The sequence below is a fragment of the Struthio camelus genome, chromosome Z (genome assembly GCF_040807025.1).
Source record: "Struthio camelus isolate bStrCam1 chromosome Z, bStrCam1.hap1, whole genome shotgun sequence".
In the NCBI taxonomy this organism is placed as follows: Eukaryota; Metazoa; Chordata; class Aves; order Struthioniformes; family Struthionidae; genus Struthio; species Struthio camelus.
In genome coordinates, this window is record NC_090982.1 from 56,098,723 (window position 1) to 56,121,397 (window position 22,675).

Consider the following 22,675-nt stretch of genomic DNA (forward strand, 5'->3'; position numbering starts at 1 on the left):
TTGCACTTAAGCAAGCTCATTGACTACAACTGTTGTCCCCTTAAAGTATGTGTGTTTGTGTGTATATATATATAAATATATAAATATATATATATATATATAACTTTATACATTTGGTGGAATGCTGTCATAGGATGATGAGGACATTTAAATACCTTAGGGAGAGACAGTGCCTGGTACAGGCACTGGAGTTCCAGCCGGCATAAAGATTAAGTCTGAGGCAGGAATAGGATCTGGATGACCACTGATGCAGGCCTGAGCTTCCATTTTAGGGTCTCTGCTAAAACTTATCAGAGTGCATTAGATTTCAGCAGACTTCAGTGGGCTTTGGATTTGGTACATGATCTCCACAGCAACCCAGTTTCACACCAGCCATTAAATTCAACATTTCTGTAGTTGCTGACTCCTTCAAATGCAAGTTCAGCCTCATTTTCAACCAGATGACAGACCTGAAGCATTAGTCTATTTCTAAAAAGCATGTGTGTAGCAAACAAAAAGAATGGTTATCACTAGCTCCAGGATCTGATTCTAATATTAGGCTGTGTTGTGATTTACTATTTTTACACTTTGAGGACAATTTTGGTAATATCTAATCTTGTTGTTGAAAGAAAACATATTTACCTATGAAGAAGTTTCCTCCTATCTCTTGTTGTAAAACGGTGTTAAAAAAGAAACAAAACTACAGTAAAGAAATTCTTAGACAAGAATGTCGTGGACAACTTTTTACGAGATATTTAAAGGACAGTATCAACTTGAAAACTACAGTTTCAGAAACTGCCTTTTGTAACAATGAAACACTTCAGATTACTAGAACTGGAACAATTTAGCAAAACAAAACATCCCTCTTTTTACTGTTGAGTTTGTGCATTTGGCAGCCTTTTCCCCTGTACAATCAGTTAGTCTCTTCCCTACAAAGGCCCTTGAAAATAGCATAGGAGCAGGAAAAAAAAAAAAAAGCTTTAAAAGGGGGGGGGGCATTAAAAAAAACCCAATCTTTTGAAAGCCTGGAAAGTAACAGATAATGTCCCAGATTAGTCTACCTCTGAGATCTCCATCTAAACCAGAAATACAATTTATTCTATCTTTACAAGCATTGCCAAGTATGTGCTACACCCCCTCCTGCCATAGTCACTCTGCTGCGATGCATGCTAACACACACATTGCCTGCTAACAACTGAAAAGCCCCCCGCCATTCCCTTTCCCAGAATAAGCCATCTACCACATTCTGTCACACTCTAGCTGCAGATCAAATAACTTTACCAGCCTCACCCTACTCATTAATGCACATTTTCATATCACACACCTCCCTGTCGACTTCTGTCACTACTGACTCCGTACCATCCCACGTGCTAGGTAGATAGCAATACACTTTACCCAACATGGTCTGAGACACAATTACTCATGTGCAGTATAAAGCCTATTTGCACTGCACAAAATACTAGCTGTAGCCTGTGCTGTACTTCAGTCTCCTAAACAAATGGTCTTATTTATTCCAAAGGTCAGAGAGGTAGACAAAATGTTGTAAAGTCTTCAGAAGACTTTGGAGGGGCCCTACTATGGGTAATCTGGGGGTTAGCAAACGGGACAGTATTATAGGGAAATACAGAGCAGAGTTAAGGTTGCTGATCACTTCCAGATTTTCAGAACCAACCTTTAGCTGGGACTTCCTACCATTTGCTATTCCTGTCCTAGTTGTTTTAAATAGCAGCAGTGTCATGAGGTTTTCCAGAAGTACTCGGTGCTCCTCTCTAATCGCAACCGAATCTGCCCGATTTTTCTGTCTGGGACTACCTTATCTCGCGTTAGCAGGCGTTGAACTTGCACCACCGGGTCGGTAACAACCCCCGGCAACCAGCGGCTTTTAACGCCAACGCGGGCAGGCTCCTGACAGAAGAAGGAGGGGGGCGGGAGGACACGCTAGCGCCCGGCGCCCCTTTTCCCCCGACACGACGTCGGTAACCGCGAAGTGCCCCGCACCGCCAGCCTCTCCCCGGGGCCAGACCCGCGGCGCCGGGCCCACGGGCTGCGCTGAGGCCCGCGGCCGGGCGGGGGGGGGGGGGGGGGTGGCCGAAGCCGCCCCGCGGGGCCGGGCCGCCCAGGCACGCCGCCGCGCTGCCCCCCGCGCAGCCGCCCGCAGCGACAGCGGCCGCCCCGGGGCTTGGCTCGGCTCGGCCCGCCCCCGCCTCTGCCTCCGCCCCGCCTGGCCTCCCCCGGCCGCGGGCCGCCTCCGCGCCGCGCCCGCGCACACACACGTGGCACCCACCTTACCTCCCTGCCCCGGCCGGCCCCGCCGCCGCCGCCGCCGCCGCCGCCGCCCTGCCGCGCCGCGCCGCTCTCCTCCCACCCGGGCCGCCTCCTCCCCCGCACCCAACGGGCCTGCCGGGCGGGGGGCGCCCCCCCTCCCCTCACCGCCGCGGCCCGGGGTGGGGGGGCTCGGGCGGGCCGCGCGCGCGCGCGGCGCGGCGGGGCGGGGCGGCTCGCGGCGGCCGTTGGGGCCGTTGGGACCGTTAGGGCCGCGCTGCGTGAAGCCCGGGGGGTCTCCAGAGAGCGCGGGCAGTGACTTGCCTGTCTCTGCCGCGCTTACGCGCAGTGCTGGCTGCTGTCCTCCCGCCTCACCGCCCGTTCCCCAGTTGCGCTGAGCGGGAATGCTCGAGCCGTTTTAAGAAAATGAATGCAAAAGTTTAGAAAGTGGAGAGACCAGCACAGGGCCAAAATATTTTCCGGCTACAAGGGGTCAAGGCAGAAACTACACTGGTCACTCCTCTAAGCCACAGCTCATCAGTGCGGCCAACCGTTACATTACAGCGTTGTTTGGATTTGCGCGAGGACACCCTTTTCACAAAAACTGGTGTGGAGGAAAAGGGGCATTTCAGCTCGAAAAATTCTCCTGATGATGCTCAGTGTCGCATTCCTAGAGGCAGGCCCGAGGGGAAGCTTCCCTGGGTAGCTGCAGAGCATACAATACTTTTTAAAAGAAGGAAGAAATTAATATTCCAAGCTTTAACATTTTCGCATTTGGCACAGTCTTTCACATTGACATTTGTTAAACAATGCACCAGTACGTTTTTCAAAAAGCCCATAAAAGCAGAAGTAATTTTCGAAGTACCTATTGGAAGGTTAGTACAGTCCAAGATCAATAATTTTATATTTTTATTGATAGTGTAGCATCCCTAAAGTAGAATTTAGATGGAGTTTTTTACAGTTCTGAAAACTTAAAGCTACTTACAAGTGGTATTCTTTTTAGGCCTAAGTGCGCACCAGTAAGGATGCATATTCTTTTTATAGAAATTGTTCCATAAATCTCCTTAAAGATATTTAAGTACTATAGTTTTGCATTTAAATAATATACTACTTTTGTGCTTTTAAACATCCAAGGTGCCGAACAAGACTTGTAAACTGTGAAGTAACTACTATGGAAAAGATTAAGTAAAGCATTGGAGGCGGATGATTTTGACAATAAAGAGGGTGTATGTGGTGAGTGTTTAATATTTATTGCATTTAATATTACAAAGTACTATTTATTGTTTTCAGATTTAATGCTAAAAGCAAAGCCTGGAGAGCAAACTCTGCTGTATTATGTACTTACAGGTACACCTGTGACAAAGGCTTTCTGTAATCATTGCTTGATGTGTATAGCACCATTTCAGTAATGGCATGCCATTTTATTTAAAGTTCATGTGTCAGCTGTGCCTACCTTGCAAATATTTTTTTACAATTAAATGATTTTGCAAGGAATCACGTACATTTCAGCTCTCTGCAATGGTTTACAAAGCATTTAAATTGTGTTCCTGGAATATATATTCTATTATCTTTGAAATTATCTGAATTTATACCTTTTGCTCCTTATGAAATCATATGGATTGAGGGAATATTCTGAATGAATGAAGAACAAATACAGTACCGTTGAATAATCTTGTGGGGTAGATTAATCTATAGCCTCGATTTCTCTCAGGGTGGGTTGCTGTGGCAACCGCCCCAGCTCACTTTAAAATAATTTTGTAAAGCTCACTTCAAGCGCTGCACCCAGCGTGGGCCAAGTTTAAAAGCAGCCAGACATGGGAAGAAGTGTTATACTGTGTTGCTCTTATAAGATAGGGAGGTGGTGGAAGAGAGCGAGGCGTGGAGTGGGGCTGAGCAGAACTTTGAACAGAAAATAGAAACTAAGCCACCCCAGGGTTAAGATGCAAAGGAGGTGGATCATTGCATAGTAACCTTAGTGCTTTTCAGTTTAAATGTCATTAAATGATGAAGGTGGCAATCTCATTTCTCCTAAGGAAAAGATATGTTCTGCATCCACAAAAGAATAAAAATGGACTTTGATTGTCATCTTCAAAGGAATGTTTTATAAACCCACCCTGAGATAATCACACTTGTAAGGGAAAGAGGTAGCTGGACACACTTCACTCATAGATAAAACTTCGGGGAATTGTTTTTGAAACTGTTACATTTTCACTGGTGTCTCAGTGTTTAAAATCGTGTGTGCACTAGGTGATGGATTAAGAAAAAAATAATTTTGTCAGCAGACCTACACATGACCTGCTAACAGCAAAAGTAGTAGATATGACTCACTCGCAAGAATTCAAAAAGGGCCTGTTTGTGGAGCCTCAGTACAACTACAGATACTGGAATGAAGGTGTTTGAAATTAATCCAGATTTTACAATTAAGTGCAGCCAAATAGAAAAATCCTAAACAATTCCAAAGATACTGCACAATTTCATGTCTTATCTAATGCTGAGATGAGCAAGAAAGCATGATTCCTTCCCTCCTATCTATCTGTCCGTCTAGTATCTGAACCCTGCTTTAAAAACTGAGGTGTCCTTTACATGGATTTGATGAATTATACTCATGACAAAAACTTGGCATGGCTTTAAGATACTCTCATATGTGAAGGTCACAACTATTTAAAGATTAGGCCGCAAGAGCCTACAAGGAGATGCAGTAGATGTGTTAAGCTGCTGTGTATGTTACTTTCTGAAATATCTGTCCACTCTAATAATTGTTTTTAAGCTAAAATATTACTCAAATTCCATCTTGCCTATTGAAGGGCTGTGTTATCAACTAGCCAGAAACCTGAAAACTTATTTATCCTGCACAAAAGATCAGATGGCAGTCATTTTCAATTGGAGCACAAAAGTGCAAAGGCTTAACACAGTTTTCTATTTTTGCCACTAAGACAATAATTATTACTGGAAAGCTGGGTGCCACACTGGGAGACCAAAATTATCTGCAGAGGAGGCATAGCAAGGGTACAACCCATGTAACTATTCCATATTCCTGTACTGCTGTGCTTCATGCCAAACCTAGGGCTGAGCAAGTATTTCTTTCCCAATGTTATATTGGACTCCACTGCTGACATTGCCAAGCGTATGTGCCTCTCGTCACCATTTACAGTGTACTTGGCTCACGTCTGGCTGCTGGATGGTCCTAGGCACATCAGTATCACTGTTGTTGTTGTTGTGGGTGTATTGTACAGAATGTAACTCTGTCCATTAAGGGTTGTCCATTCTCTGTATCTAACTCTCATCGAGACAGAGTAGGGCATGATGAGACCTGTAGTCAGTAAAAGGTGCTCTCTGGGGATCTGAGTTGAGAACAACTGCAGGCTGCATTTTAGAACTCCATTAGCTTCATTTTGCTCTGACGGTGCTTTGAGCATCCATGTTTTGAGAAGGACAGTTGAATTTAAAAGGCATTTTTTCATTGACAAATATGGAACTTCAGAAATAGGTCAGTGGCCCAACGGGATGCATATACAGGAAAAGACTGCAAGACCAAGAACTTGTATTAAAATCAGCCAAATATATATTTATCACTGTTGTTTGAATACAGGCTCTTGGTTTTATTATATGAGCTCTTCCTATTGCCGTTACCTTAATCTATCACTAATAAGACGGTCTGTGCCTCAGTAAAGTCTCCTGCTGCTCTCAAAGGGTTGTAAAAGTTGGTTATCTGCATAAAAATTAAAACAAGTATCTGCAAAGTCCGGTTTTACTCGCAAATTATTACATGTGCTTAGTTTGGATTCAAACTCCCAGACAGTATGCTCCTTTCAGTCTGGTTTTAAAAGCAAATGAGCATATAAAAAACGTTCTGTCCTTTTGCACAGTGCGTTGGGAATAGGGCATTTCTGTGGACAAGCCTGACAAGAGCCCATCTCAGACAGTAGGCTGTGATTTGGACCTGTGCAATGAAGCGAGCAGTATTTTATCTAACCAGCATTCCTGTTTGCTCAAGGTGGCTGCTTATTTGCTGCCCCCAACTTTGCCACCAGGATTGTTCCTGCTCCACGCGGCGCTGCTTCCTGTGCCGCGTGCCGGGGGGAAGTCACCGGCCCCGGGCTGCGGGACCTAGTGAGCTGGGGAAGGCGGGCTGCGGGCTGCGGGCTCCAGCCCCATAAAGGCGCAAGGAGATGGTGTAGGAAATGTCACGCGGGCTAAAAATACCTGCAGCGCCGGCTGCAGAGTCGCGCTATAGAAACGTTTCCAAACTGGTGAGGAAGTTGCTGGCCTGGCAGCCGCCAGCCCCGGGGGGACAGCGGCCAGGGCTGGGCTCCGCCGCCCGCGGGGCTCGCAGCGCGGCGCGGCGCCGCGCCCCTTCCCGTGCCGGCGGCCGCGCAGCCCGGTGCCTATCTGCGGGGCTGCGCGCAGGAAAGCCGGGCTGTGCGGATGCGGAGCGCGTGCCTGGGGAGCGCGGAGGCGCATGCTGGCGGGCGTTTAAGGGTTGCAACGTTGGAGGATGTTTCAAAGCCCCGCCGCCCCGTAACGCCTCGCGTGCAGGCGGCGTAGGCTGGCTTGGTCAGTGTCGCCACTGCAGGATACCGGGCGGCCTTTCGTATTTCAGCGGCGACACATTCAGCGGGCAGCATTTGCTCTGCCGTGTCCGAGCTGACCCAGACTGTATTTCTCTCCCAGTTCTCGCAGTGCTGCTAACGTCCTCCTGCTACTGCACCTCGCCAGAAGGGGGAAAATAAGCACCGGCTCGCCGTGTTGTCTTCACTCTGTATAATAAAGGATTGTCATTAGGTTTGCGTGTGGCATATGCCATTACCCCCACCGTAAAACTAAAATTAGCAAAATGTCAGGAATGGAAAGATTGATTCACCCAAGATGCAATTATCATTTAAAAAGTGCTTGATTGAGGTGCTGATGTTCAGTGATTTATTCTGCATACCATATACATAATTAAAGTAGTGTAGTGGAGTAATTTATCAATCTAGTTTAGACTAGAGGGGCAAGGAAAGGAGCTGCTGCCGCTGCTGCTGCTCTATGTTTGTTTTATTAAAACGCTTTCGGGATCTGATCCCGCCCCCTTTTTGCAAGAGTGAAACTGATTATTTCTCCAGCTCGGGAGGAGAGAGTCATTCGTTTGGGATTGTGGGAGAGAGAGAAATAGAGACACGGAGAAGGAGAAGAAAAGGGAGGAAGAGGGAGAGAAGCAGAAAAGGACACCTCATCAGGCGTGTAGTTTGAATCCCTTCCTTGCCTCCCCCCTTCCCCTCCGCGATGTTACAAAGGCTGTGAGCTGCTCTCCTTTTCCCATTCGCCTGCTGTCACTTCCTTCCTGGACGCTTTCAGGACGAGTCCGGTTACTTTTAATCCGACCAACAGCTCAGCCACTTTCTCCTCCTCCACGCTGCACACACACGCACAAGCGCACACACACGCACACGCACACACACACACACACACACACACACACCCCAAACATCTTCTGGCTGCTTATTGGATTGACTTTGAAGGTTGTGTGTGTGATTCAAGGAGGCTGCATGTTGAACCAGGTGGTGAATATTTAAAAGCTGGAAGAAGTAAAGGGATTTTTTCTTTTTCCTAAGAAAGGAAAATATCTCAAGGACTAGTCTGATCATCTAAACAGCTAAATGTTTATAATGTAAGTACATGTGAAATTCAGCATTAAAATAAAATACAGTGGGCATTGTACAGAAGCCCCATGTATGTTTCCTATTGCGTTTGAAGAGTGTATCAGTCGGTGTATGTGGACTGGGATTGAGGTTGCTTGCAGACTTTTTAAGTGGATGATTGCACTGTCAATTGCTTAAAAGTAACTTTTCAGACAAGTAACATTGTTAAATCAGTGTCTAGTCAAATTATTGCAGACTTGTCCCTATCAGTGTCATAAGTGTTTAAACTTTGATGAAGTTACTTCACGTCATTTGTATGCTTGATATTGTGGAGTGTTTGAAGTTTATTTGGTTTTAATAGTTCACCAAATGCTATGACCTTGTAGTGCTTGCGTCCTGATTTATCAGACGAAGGAAACAATCCAGTTTAAGAGTGAAATGCTCTTAAACTTCATTTTATCATAGCTCTTCAGTTCTTGAGTTTAGGTAATGCATGCTCGTTAAGTGTTGAACTTTGTGCATCTTTCATATGAATGCTTAAGTTTGCGATGGAAAGACCCCTTATGCTGTTGTGGAGATTAAAGATATGCCGTGTACCTCTATTGGAATACTATGCTTTGGTCTTTATATAGTACTTTAAGTAATCTTTACGTTTTTTAACATGAATAAGTAGAGCTAATCAGCCTTACAGAGCTGGTTATTTTAGTTGCAGTACTGTTACTTATGGGCTAAGATAAAGTTTAATATAAATGAGACACTTATAAGACTATCGGTGCATTATGTAACTGCTATACTTACATTTTCCATAAAACTTAGTATGACCTTCTGTCAGCTTGAAAAACAAAACAAGTATAAAGCTAAGATGATAAATCCTTTTCTCAAAAAAAAAAAAGCAGCACAGTGCAAAGCAAAACTCAGTGAATCACTGTGGGAACTTAAACATTATCTTTTATAGAAGAGTTCTGTTTTCTTCCACTGTATATAGCAATTATTATTAGCAAATACCAGTATCCTAAAATCAAATACTGTAATACACAACTTAAGACTAAAGATTTAAGAGAATTAAGCAGAGAAAGGCACTTTGCCAATATTTCACTGTTGATCAGAAGAGAATTGTCTTGACACAAAATGAATTTTCCTAGCACATATCTAATGATCAGCTTAATAGCAGATGTTCTAGTTTCATATATTTACTTTAAAAGAACTGCAAGATGAGTGGTAAATCAATTATGTTAGATGAAAATATGACTAGTTTTCTTTTTACTGGCACTTTTCAGGGTATTGTGGTTGAAGAGTAAAGATGTTTATATGGAGTATAATAACTCTAATCCCTAGAGGCTTGGCAGGGCATGGAAATATAACCACCTGTGAACCAGTTTTAACCTCTGTATTACATTCTGATTTCCAGTTCAAACACTCAGGCAATTGACCACTTCGAGGATTTGTTGTTTTGTATATTATTTTTATTACATGATTCTAGGAACCTAATATGAAGTCAGAAAACCCGCAAGAGTTTCTTACTTTATCAGTTTTATTAAAATGCATGTATTATATTACATTTTATATGTATGATTCTTTCTGCATTCGTGAACACATCATTCATATCGAGTCTAATAGTGAAGCCTCTGCTCCCTCTTAAGTCCCTTTGGAAGTAATGGAAAATTTCTTTGAGTAAGAACCTAAGAGAATGGCCCTTAATTCGGTATGTCTGTGTTCCTTGTAGTGCAAATCTTTTTATTTTTAAAACGTGATGTGTATATATATATTTTTACTAATATATCTTACATAGACAGTATCAGAAGAAAATTCTAGGGCCTGAATGTGAAGACCTCCTTTCACGCAAACAGTTCTTACACAACTAGTCCCGCTGGTAATGCTGAGACGACTTGTGTGAAAATGGACAAGTCACATGAATAATAGTTTACAGGATCAGGCCCACAGAAGACCTAAACCTAGTGCTTGTCCCACTATTTTCTTAGGATAGAGATTGTAGGAATATCACTTTCAATTTCCTTATAAATGAATGTAGGAGTCAGATATGTCTGTATACTGTTAAGATTACTTGACCAAGAAAAAAGGGAAACTGGCTTTCAAATAGTCTTGTAGGAATTGGTACTAAATCATGCATAGTGCGTGAGATGAAATCTTTTAGAATTATGTTCCTGAGCTGCCAATTTTGGAGTGTCATGCGTATAATCATACACATATTTACTTACTATGAAGTTTTTTTCATTATGGTAGTCAGATAATTTTTTCTTAAAACTTTATATAGTATTCTTTTTTTATAAACTCCCTTTATTTGTGGCCCTGCAACATGTATATCCGAAAACAGAGATACCTCTCTTAAACACTGTTGTTTTTAAAAATATCTAATGCATTTTATACAAAAAAAAAAACTTACTGAAGCTTTTTCCAAAACGTTACCTCTGAAAGATTTTGATAGTGAGTTGAGTAACCCACTATCTAGTAGGTAAATATAACTACACAGAAACTTAGGAACTGAGCAGAAGTTGTGAATTGAATACTTTTGCCAGTTTTGTTTCTTTTTATTTTACTTTTCTCTGTAACAGGCTAATTTATTTTTCAGCAAAGTAGTTCAGTTCATCTTCACAGAGAGCTAAGGAGTATTTCTACGTCTCATTAAGCAAGAAGTCATGAACTGATATTAGATGGCTGAAAGAATGATCACTTGTTTTATGATACGTTGACTCCATTTTTACCTGTTGGACATAGTTTTTCTAAACTACATGGTAATTAATCCAAAAATCAGACAAAGTACAATGAAATTCTTTTGAAAGCACTGATTATGAAGATGAACATAAATAAGGTGCTATGCAATTTCCAAAAGTTTATAGTCTCTGCTTCAGCATTTTGAAGTATAACCATAGCAGCTATTTTGTGACATAGTTTAAGCTTTTTAAGTCTTGCTGTATAATATTAACAGAGAGATTTTTCTACATCCACATTTAGACTCTATAGAAATTTAGATAGGTATAAAACATTAAAAAAACTATGTAATTCAAAAGAGCTTGAGAACTTTACGTTTAAGATTAGGGATAGTACTCTGGTATATCAAAAGGTTGGAAATACAGTTTTGCCCCTTATTTCAAAAGCAAAATGGGCATAGAAGAACTCTAGTCAGCAAGCACCACTGGTGATACAAGTGAAAAATTGGGGAAAAAAAGAAAATTTATTAATTTTCTATTTTTAAAATGTGGGAATTGCTTGACTCTTCTGACCAGCTTGAAGGTAATTTTCTCAGGACTGATGGTCAATATTACATGTGGACAGGTGATTAAAAGCTGGTGTCTTCAGTCCTCCACCTTAATCTCACGGTCTCATTGACTGCAGTGCAGTAGAGCTTGTCTGTTCACTGGGATCTGTCATCTTTAGGAAATCAGACCAGCTTATAGAGGCGATTCACAAAACCAACAGTGACAACAAAGTCTTATGTGCCTTACAAAAGAAGGATTAGGCAGTTCACATGTCATTTTGATTGGGCAGAGATAAAAGCTGATTGCTGCAGCATGGCAAGGCACACTTCAATTTCTATTGATTATTTTATAAGACAACTATAACTCTGTTGCTTAGTCATTGTTAAATGCAATTTAAAGCAAGGAAAATTCAATTTGGACATTATTGGGTTTGTATGACTTGATAGTAAAAGGAAGAGCCACTTGTAGCATCGTTAGACAAATTTTCAGAAACATTTTATTCACCACTTTTGGAAAATAGATTTAAAATTTAGTAGATGATTATCCTGGGATTTTTAAGAACATCTATGCCTAGATGATATCCTGCAATACCAATTAAAAGTTCTCAAAAGTGCCTAGGACTGTACTAAATTCACAGCACTTCCCCTATTAAGAGCATACATGCAGGAGCAAGTGCATAAAAGATGTCAATGTTTTGTGGTTTTATCCAAAAGTATAATACTGAAGAACAAGTAAGTCATCTTAGTTTAGAACTATTCTCTTATATTTAAAAATATAATATAATGTACAGCTATACTTTCTGTTGCATCTGTGAATGTAGTGCTCTGACTTGAAAATAGTTAGCAAATTAAATGTTGTCTTTTATTCATATCAATGAGAATACAGTGTTTTAGCTATTTGCATAATTTAGTTATGACACATACCCGTTAAGATTTAGGAATATTAAACTTCCATGATGATTACTTCTATGCTAATTTCTTACCTTTTTTTTTTTTTAAAAAAACAACTCTTTTTTTACCCAACTGATGCCTCCTAGTGTTTCACAAAATAAAACACTAATGAGTCACCCATAAATGTAAACATTGCTTTTTCATTGCCTTCATCTTATGTGATACATAAAATTAATATTTATGTATTTAATTTTGTGTGTATAATAATACACACATAATCAGACAGGAAACTCCTGTAAATTGGGATGTTTCATCTTAATGGACACTACAAAGCACATTTCAATTTTCTTTGATTCTAGCTTTGTCCAGATGTATTTTGAAAAGTCTGTATCATGAGTATCGTACATTCTCCTTTTCTTTTTCCCTTTTGTTTCCCATGTTCACTAGACTAACTTTTCAACAACATATTATAGGTCTCAAATGGGAATTTAAGAAGTTTTGATAGGATAGTATTTCCAAAAGTTAGCTCTTGGAAATAGGCAATAAATGCAGCTGTAGAAGTGTTTGAAATAACCTGAAGTAGCTCACAGCCAAGTAAAATGAAAAAGAAAAAGACTACTTCGAGACACACTCGCTCACTATAGTCCTTAAAGACTAGTTAAACTGTCACATTCTGTAATTTTTTCCTGGTTATTTTAATGCCATATAAGCAAGAAAATTGTATTAGGCAAGTTTTCAAGTGTGCAAAACATGTGTACCTTACAGTTTCGATGGTAAAGTGGATGTCCAGTACCTCTGAAAATGAATTCGTGTGCATGTTTTATTGAAACAGAGCTTGGAGTGGTAAAGACTGAAATACAGTGTCCTTTTTTAACAAGTTCAGTCCAGCCATAGAACTCATGAATACCTGAAAAAGCATTCAGTTGTATTAGATTTATGTCATGCAACATTAGATTATTTTATTTTTTTGAGGGGAGAGTGTAATTTTCAAAAAGTTGCCAGGCATCAGTGTGACAAAATGTAACTTACGGGCCGTGGCTGTGTATTTGAACTGTCAGGTACAGTCTTATCAGGATAAAGAAGCAGCCGAGGCTGAGACCACTTTTGCACGTTTTAATGTCACACATTTTTCTGTAAAGTAGGAGATCAATTTAATGATGACATCAGAAATATAACCTATTATTCTAAGACTTTCAAGAAAAGCAATGGATTTCCTAGATACTTATTCCACTAAGCAAGTTTCAAAGAGAAATGAAGCAATTTTGCAATCAAAAATCCTGACTTTACCAGATAGTATGAGTGATGAAAATTTGTGGCTTCTTCTCAATGAAGATATGGTAAATTTAGATGCCTTCCTTACATACAAAATATTTTTCTCTGCTGAATATAGTGAGTTAAATCTACACATGCAGATCTCGACTGTGAATTGATGTTTGATTTTAGAATAGGCAAAAAATGCAGCTTTTAGGATTGTGTTCTGCCATCACCCATATTTGTATCACATTTTTCCCCCATTAGTTTTAAATTGGAAAGAGAGAGTTTTGGTATCTGCCATTTATTTAAGCCACTAAACATTGGATAGTATTCTACCTTGTAAACTTGCTTGCATCTTGAAAGCATTTCAGAGTATGCAAATGGCATTCATTGTTCAGCCATGAAAGCTAACATGCAAAAGCGATATAATTTTCTCATGACTTAGTTACATTGCTTATTCTCTTGAAAAGAGAAAGTGAATTCAAAAGAGAAATAGAGTGAAGCATAGAGAAGAATATTTAAGGCAGTTCAAGTATAAGATTAGTTAAACAAACCTTCACTAAGCTTTTTTTTTTCCTTTTTTTCTTTCTTTTTTTTTTTTTTTTTAGCAAAACACATTTAGGTTCCAGAAAAACATTCTAGGAAGTTCTAGAAGTATATCATCTGACTTATTTAGAAACAGGTCTGGAACAAATATTTGAGAACTATTTATTTGAATCTTGTCTGGAATAAAATCTTTTGCAAGATGGATTCAGTAATGCAGCCATCCAGGTCGCTAGCCTAGGTCCCTTTAGTAATTCCCCAGACAGGTGACCTGACAGTCACTTGCTTCAGCAGGGTAGATGTGCTTATCTCTGCCTTCTGCCACCTTCCCTGACATTAGAGGGCTTCCAGAGTTTGAGCACAGAGAGCTTCAGAGATCGCTGCCAACAGAGTAGGTCCTGATAAGTCAAAATCTGCCTTAAGTTAACCATAGGGCAGTCCAAAGATTAGGGATGGAATTGAACAGATGGCATAAAAATCCTTTGCTTCTCGTTCCCAGGTTATAAAGCGCTATTCATCTGAAACTTAGAATTCAGCCCAACAGGTCTTTTCTGACTCTGATTTCTTCAACTGTGTAATTGATTAAGTAAAATTTATCATGAAAATTATTATTAACCACATGCATATGTTCCTGTAAGGAACTCATGTAAGAGATTACTGTCTTTTATTTCTCATGCAGTAATCACAAGATGTACGGTTAAGCAAACCCAATTAGAAATAACATAATTTATGTTTGCTTTTATAGATACAGGATGCATGTCATTTGTGGAACCCATGCTCAGTTAAATTTCAGTATTTACTTTTAAGCAGTCAATCAATAGCCGTGAGCAAAATATGTACAAAGGACAGGGAGCGAGGATTGTGAAATTGTTTATAAAACACAGCTGCAAAGGTAAACATAATGCAGAACAGTGTCCATGTGAAATGTTACTTTTAGTAATATAAATAAAAAGTAACATAGTAGCATGTGCTATTTATTTAATATCTAATAAATTCTTCTTCCTGTGACAAAGGCATTATGGTATGTCATTCTATTGGAAATAACGGCGCATTATTTTAATCCGAATAACTCTTAGTTGTTGAATGATCAGCATAGAAATGTTCCAGAATGTATCCACAGAGGACACTGTTCATTTAAAAATTCCATATGAAATTCCTAGTGGAGATTATTTTAAATCATTTCATTAGAGCTCGGTATAAAAGCTATCGCTAAGGATGGTGGGTCTCAAGGAAACCACAGGAAACTGAGATTCTGTAACCCTCCTACAGCACTGGCCATGCGACCCTTTTATCCTGGCAGCTTGGCCTTGGGCATGAGCTGCCAGGAGCTCCCCTCTGGTTGCAGAAAAGTTAGTACAGTTTGAGGATACTTTGAGAAACTAGCAGGAGACTGTATGTTCTGTTCACTCATTCTCAGGCCTGCTTTCTCTCTATCCATCTGTGTCTTGAACGTAGCTCCTGTCTATACTGAATATGAGGAGCAGGAGAATGAGTGTGGAGGAGGAAGGCTCTTAGGAAGATGAGGACGGATGTCACTCTGCAGTGTTTGGAAAGATGGTATCCAAAAGGAGGAGAGTGGATACTGTAGTCAAACTTGAAACCTTAATCTTGCAGACTTTCTTCAAACATTTTCCCTATTGAAATGTATAGAATTTGGCTTGCTATGAATAATCCTTAATTGTAGCAGACATAGGGCAACAGTTTTAACAACATAATAACAATGATTGTTTAAATATGTTTTATGCATATGAGGAACTGATCTTTGAAGTAGTACTTGATGAGATCCTGTTTTGCCCACAGACCGCTGGAAAAGCAGTGTTTTTCTTTTATCTTGTTTATGTGTATAAGATGTGGATGAAGGACTGATATAACAGCAGAATGAGAAAAAAGTCAGCTTATTACCCCGCTGCAATATATGAAATAAGTGTGAAACTGCACACTTACCCAAACTTCCACACGACACATATTTTATATGTCAGAATACTGAGCCAGAGAATGCATCCTTGCAGTGGCACACAAAAAGTATAGCTTTATCCAAAATACACTTGCATAAATTTTAGAGATCAGAAATATGACCCTAAATGTTTAGTAAGAGCCTGCAGACTGACAGACTCATTTGAAACTAAGCAGAATGAAATAGAATTTCATTAAAGTTCTTAAGAGTAAACATTAAAAAAATGTAACCCAGTACAGCTGAATTACTAGTGCTTTTATTTACATGTGACGTTGTCAGCAATTGGAAATAATTTAAAATTGTATTTTAAAAATGTGTATTAATTAGAAAACAATATTCCCGGTTTTTCTTAAAAGGAAGCATGATTGGCAAGCTACCTACTTAAAGCAGAACTGCCTGTGATTTTATATACAGGGATGGAGAATGCCTGCCTTTATCTTTGGTAGACAGAAATCTGCGTATTCTCACTGGGATAACAGAATAGACTTATTTCAGCTACGTATCTGGTGTTTCGGTTTTATTGTTGAAGCTGCAATTAAAAAAAAGTATGTACAGGACAGAAACAGAAGAATATTCCTCTACATTTTTTACAACATTCTTGCTATACAAGTTGAAAATTGGGGTAATATTTTTGTGTTTTTTTCCAAAATTTGGCATTGACAAGGCAAAATGAGGGTCTATGTTCAGTACAAGCTTCGGTGCTTAAATCCCCATCCAAAACAATTATGGTTATTTCATAACACTTTTAGTAGTTATTTGTCATGAGTTTAGTATTACGTTCTTTGATGATCCGCGGAGCGGTCCATCTTGAACGCATGGCTTACAAGTGTTATCTTTTCTGGGAAGTTCATATCTTAAATGTATTCAGGAATAAGATACAGTGGCAATAGTTGTAATGTGAATCCTTTTGACAGGTGCAGAGAGGGTAACAGAAGAAATGTTATTTTTGCATGGAGTTTTATTGCTGTTAGGATTTTTTTCCTACTTCTTCTAATCCTGTAGAAAAATACTTCAGCGAGTGCACCTGGATTTCTCAATGGAAGCAGAGTGTGTTCATTGTTTAACGTTTTGTTTCTATCACTTAATAACAATATGAAGCAATACATGATTCAGCAAAGAGGCATGACACAAAATAAAGATATTCTGGTCTGTCTTGAAGAGCAGCACTTGTCATGTGTCTGGACAAGGGGTGATTTTCTGGTGCTGCCTTCTGCTGCAAGTCGCTAGATGTCATCTGTAAAGCAGTAGCGCTATGTTCTGCCACATTTTTCCATATAAGATTAAAGAGAAACCTGTCGTGAGACCATCAGTTCTTTGACTGCCTTGAACAGGACATGGTATAGTAGTTGTCCAGATTTTTGATAAAAAGTAATTTTGAGGATGATCAGGAAGAAAGTATTTGTTCTTTCCTTTCGCTCTACTGTTTTCCAGATGTGATTGGAAAGAGGAAGCTGTTCCACTAATGCATCAGAAGATTGCTCTATAATTTAAACATCATCCTAAAAATAGGGCTTCCATGCTTGATAGATATTAGTTCAAAATACAGTGTAGATATTTCAGAGAGATCTCTTTAAAATCACAAAGAAAACTGTAGCAATATAGTTTTGTGAAGATTCCTCTGCTGATACTTGCAGCAGCATTCTATTTTCATGTGTTGATCTAAATGCTAATCTTAAATGCAGAATGATTAAACAAAAATCCACTACCATGCTTGCACACAGAGTACTCTTTAAATATACAGTGATCTCAACTAGATATTGGATTAAAATATGGCTTTTTTATTGAAAAAGTGAACATTCTGTAAATTCAGTTCTGAAAATGTGCTCCAAATTTTAAACAACATTCTTGAGTGTGATATCCAGTGCCACATGCAGCCCATCAGTGATGATTTCCGGAAAGATTAGGAAGAGGAATCCTTTAATATGAGTTACAAAACTTCACAATAAAAGGCGGATTTTAAAAATATACTGTATATCTTGAATGTATGAATTCACTAATTTTCATCCCTGAAAAGGTTCATCTGCTGTGTTGGAGGCAATAGAAACAAGGTGAAAAATTATGCAAATAAAGTGCAGAAGCTGCACAATAGTCCAACGCATAGGATGTAAGACAGTGACTCAAAACCTTTAAATTTAATTTTAAATTCGGCTACAAACTTATTTTGAGCAAGTCCGTTATGCAATGAGCCTCAATTCTCCACGGGCAAAACAAAGATTAAAACTGGCAACTTCACTGAGATGCTGTAAAAGCTAAAGTATATTCAGGGTGCCAGGATGTACCTATATAGATTAGAGCGGACTTAGGGCTAGATGAAAAAAATGAACTTAGGTGTTACTTTGCTACGGTGTCCTCTTGACTACCGGAATCCATGTCTCCAGATTAAGTGTATAAATTCTTAATAAGCCCTGGTTTAACTTTTACAGCACAAATCCAGGATTTGAGAAACCTGATTTGAAATCCTTCCTACCCTCAATTTGGAGCAGTTCATAGAAAATACAATTCTCTCTTTCTGGAAAATGGCTTAATCTCTTGGCTATAGCATATCCTGGGTGAAAGCTACTCTTCCTTTCTCATTTTGAGGCCATCCCATTTTTCATAAATAATTAAGTATTCATCAGATGAAGGGCTGTTATTGAATCATGTTCCACTAGAATGCCATAGCTCCTTAGCTGTCGAGTTGGTCTCTTGTGTTCCTTTCTCTCTCACACTGAAAAAATACAAGTCCTTCTGTTCCTAGTCTGTAATATAGCTTAAAACTAGTTTAAGCAGCTAATTTCCATGCAATAATTCCTATTACATTGTCTTCAAAGTCTGATTTTTCTCTGTAAACCACAATGCGTAAGGAAGAAAGTACCTTTTGTTTGATCTTTACATTTAGGCATGTACTCATCTAAATATGTGAAACTACTTCTTTTATAAATACTTCAGTGTCAGCCTTTAGTAGTTTTTAGTGGCCTTGTTCTTTCATTTGAGTTGTTTCCTGAACTGAGACATACCATGCCTGGCAGAGCTGTGAAATCTAGGGATAGGAGTTAAGAACATGAAGAAGCGCTTAGGTATGAGCACAGTGAGCATGCTGTAAATGGCTAATGGATTGATTATAGGTTATTTGAGACAGAAGCATGTCTTCAAGGTGAAATAAATTGCTCAGGGTATCTAAGAATGTTAAATAAACCTTTATGAGAACAAATAGTTTTAAAATACCCGTTACATGGCTGCTCTCAGTCATCTGCAGTAGAGCTTGGGTGGTCCTTTAGGAAAGACCTTGTGGCCTAGCATGCATGCCTCTTTGGCCAGTTTGTTGGACAGTTAATTTACGGGTGTGATTCCAAACCTGACTTCCTGACTGCATTATTTTACTTGAATAAGCGAAGAAGAATAACAACTCTGGTTAAAAAGTTGCGTAGATACTCATTCTTGCCTAGTATTTATCCAGGAGCTACATGATTTTGAAAGAGCTTATTGATAGTAAAATTGTGCTGCTTTTCCCTTTTCTTTCCACTACAAAAGTGAGATTCTGATTTCACAAATACAAGGAGAGCTTACATACACAGATGTTAATGTGTTTATTTAACAGTATTACAGATGTAATTGAATACATGAAACTATATTCTTTGCTCATGTATTCTGACTTGATATGCTTTTTATACAGAATTATCATTCATTCTATTAATTAACATCCTCCTTTTTTTCTCAGTTCCACTCTGACTCCATTTCCAAACTCATTAGAAATGAAAGTACCACTTGAATAGAACTTTTGAAAAGAAGATCTCCGTATCTTCTCCTCCAGACCACGCTTATGGTACTGAGAAGAATATGTAGCAGTCTACCACTTCTTTGATCAAGAGCATTATAAGCAGACTTAGGCAGTTCTTAAATTTCCCATTTGGGGATTGTAGTCTTGTACATGTGTGGTTGCCAGTCACACATCCTGAAAGGAGCTGGAACCTCAAGGTGCTGTTCTAGACCTTCTCAGGCTAGGGCAGTATAGGCTTCTCTTGGCTGGATGGTAATTGTTCTATGTAATGATATACATGAGTGTTATAAATATCAAATCATTCCATAATGTGATTCTGAAATAGCATGAGAATATTAGGCAATCACTGCATATGGAATATATAACAGGCTGAAACTGTTGGCCTCATGAGGTTTCCAGATGCTCTAAATAGATGACTTTTGCTGTTCAGACCATTAGGTGCTACACTAACCTTTGTTCAGCTGGCAGGCATATCTTATTGCTGGTATGTAAGGCACAACTGGGTATCAGTGTAAAATTCAGAAGAACGTATATGTCCTTGTAATTAGAATACTGTTTTCTTAAAACAAAACAAAACAAAACAAATAAAAACATTTCCATGTCTATTTACTCTGTCTTCAAGGGATTAACCAAAGGGAAATGATGTGACTTTCCCCTAACACCTAGAATAAAAGATTTATTTTGGAAACTCAGCAGAATTCCTAAATTCATTCCTGAGTATAAGTGCACAGTTCTGCTGCCATGATGAGTCGGTATCTGGGATTGTTTTAACCATTAGTGCAGAAGAGATTCTGCTTTTATATGAGCTTACACAGTTGTTATTTGCAGTGGAAGTTCTATGCTGAAGACTGTAACTCATTGATCCATTTTAGAGCCATTTTGGGCTCTCAATCCATATATTCAACAGTAAAACCTGAAAGCCTGCAAGTAGGAATAGCAAAGCTGACTCAGTCACTATTTGTGCTAATTTAACTTGTCAGGCTCACTAGTTCGGTAATGCTAGACTACTAGCAGGGTATTTGTTTAATGTCAGTTTTAACTATAACAACATTTTTGACTGAAAGCATAACTAAGCACAGGAAGGATATTCTAGCGTTTAGGATGGCAGCCTGGATTTGGGCAGTGTGGATTTAACTCCTTCTTCCAGAACATATTTTATATGACTATGAGGAGTTCACTTTGTGGGTGCATCAATTCCCTGACTGTTAAATGAGGGTGATATTTCCCTGAGGCAAATTCCAGGGCACCAAGACACTGTGGGTATGGTGGCCATATGGGCACTAGAGGAAGTAAACAAGACAAGGTACGGTATAGATATGTAGTTTCTTCTGGAAAGTTATAAAGCATACAGTCTGCAACAGACTCTTAGATAACTTCACTTTTGTTAGAGAGCTTATTTTAATTAAAGTTTAGAACTTTCTGCTTCTTTCTGTCCATTTTTCTTCTTCTTTAGTTGTTGTGCCAAGGTATCCATGTGTGTTTCTTCCACTGTCATCTGGCTCCTTCCCAGCAGATGCACACAATCTGTTTTGCTGTCACTGACAGGGCTCAGTTTATGGAAAGAATGTGACAGAACATGCTGCTGTAGTCACTTATACAGGGTTCTCTTTTCTAAAAAGTAACTGAGAATAAATGCATTCTTTTCATTTTTTACATATTGTGCAGTCATAGCGCTTTAACCAGGCTACTCTGCATCATGTTAAACAGGGTATTTGTTTAAGTTCTTAGCTGTTTTAAATTCCTACTTTATGAATTAGAGATTGCCGGTAACGTATGTAGGAAATCATCACACTACAGTCAGTAAACCTCTCTGTTTCAAGTGGTGGCAGTTACTCCCAGCCATTCATTTATAACATTATAAATGTTATAATGTTCCCAACATTTATTTAGAAAATATTATACTACTTCTTTTAAATTTTACATTCCAATTTATAAATATTGCTGATGACCTAAAAATCTGGAATCCTAAGCACATGAAGTGTACAAAAGGATATTGTACAAGAGGGTGTTATCCTCCAAGAAAAAGGTACTTGTCCAGTAAGAGGTTAAGTAGATTAAAATAGCAGTATGAAATATGACCATTTTAGACTTTGTTGCCTAAAGAAAAAATCTTTAAAAACTATCATTGTTGCCACTTATTGTCACATTGTGGTAACAGCTACAGGTCCTAACAGAGATCAGGGCCTGTAGTTTAGGGTGCTGTGCAAATACGCATTAATGGACAGCTTCTGCCTTAGAGAATTAACAGTATAAACAAAGTAAACAAAGAAGATGGAAGAAAAAGAAATACAGATAGTGTTGCTATTAAGAGTGTCCTGCAATTGTTCTCAGTGTTCAGTAGCAAGAGTTAGTGTGTTAGTTAAACTTCATGGAAGGTGTCTAACCAGCGAAAGAGTGTTTATGGTGTGAGCATCCCATTATGTCTTTGCCACTGGAAAATAAATCAACAGCTCAAATTTGGTAAACATAACTTTGAGTTAGTGCTTTGCTGCTTTCTACCTCTATCGCTATGAGAACATGGATGATAGTAGTAAATTCCACACTGGGCTGCTAAGGTTACAGCCCCAGCTGTCAAAAAAACTGTTAGCATTAAATATGTATGGTCACACTAGATGTTTATTAAAGAAAATAATTTGTTTTACAAGGTGATGTTGTCTGTAATCCTATTATTTTCATCCTTAATGATCTAACTTCCATCTTTGAACTACACTTTGTTCAGAGGGATTGATGTCTGTAGATTTCTTTTTTTTTTCTTGATAGCTAAAAAATTAGTTCTTCAACAGTGGAAATCTCCATTAATTCCCAAAATCAAAGACTGATTTAATGAGCTTAGTGACTTGGCTGCATTTGAAGTAGCTGCATATATATATTAACATTAATTAAATATATTTAAAGACATTTTATCTCTAATTTTAGAAGGTATTTTTATACACTATTTCTTGTTGGGGAGTGCCCTTATATACTTTTGTATACTAAAAACATAGAATTCTGGGCATCACGTTTGAGATTTTGTGTTCTTGATGGGGTATATATGTTGAAAAGGCTATCCAGAAATATACAGTGGTGGGCTGACTGCCATATTGGTTAGGCTTGTGGTTTTTCTTAAAATTATTTCCTATGATCATGCATATATATTTATACATATGTACATGTACATATATAGATGCATGCTTTATATATAATATAAGTATGTATGAGTATAT

The 22,675-nt window shown here is 39.0% G+C and overlaps 1 protein-coding gene across 12 annotated transcripts in view; it reads left to right on the forward strand.

The window, feature by feature from the left end:
- The window catches only part of LOC138060871 (myocyte-specific enhancer factor 2C), a 566,075-nt gene that overhangs the window by 431,134 nt on the left and 112,266 nt on the right, over positions 1–22,675 (forward strand). For 4 of the 12 annotated variants that reach the window (XM_068926652.1, XM_068926657.1, XM_068926654.1 and 1 more), the window contains exon 1: positions 7,334–7,888. The gene's annotated coding sequence lies outside the window, so the exon portion shown is untranslated. Of the gene's footprint in view, positions 1–2,459; positions 3,117–3,375; positions 3,475–7,302; positions 7,889–22,675 lie in introns of those variants that run through there. The other 8 variants (XM_068926644.1, XM_068926656.1, XM_068926645.1 and 5 more) reach the window with 6 other exon arrangements.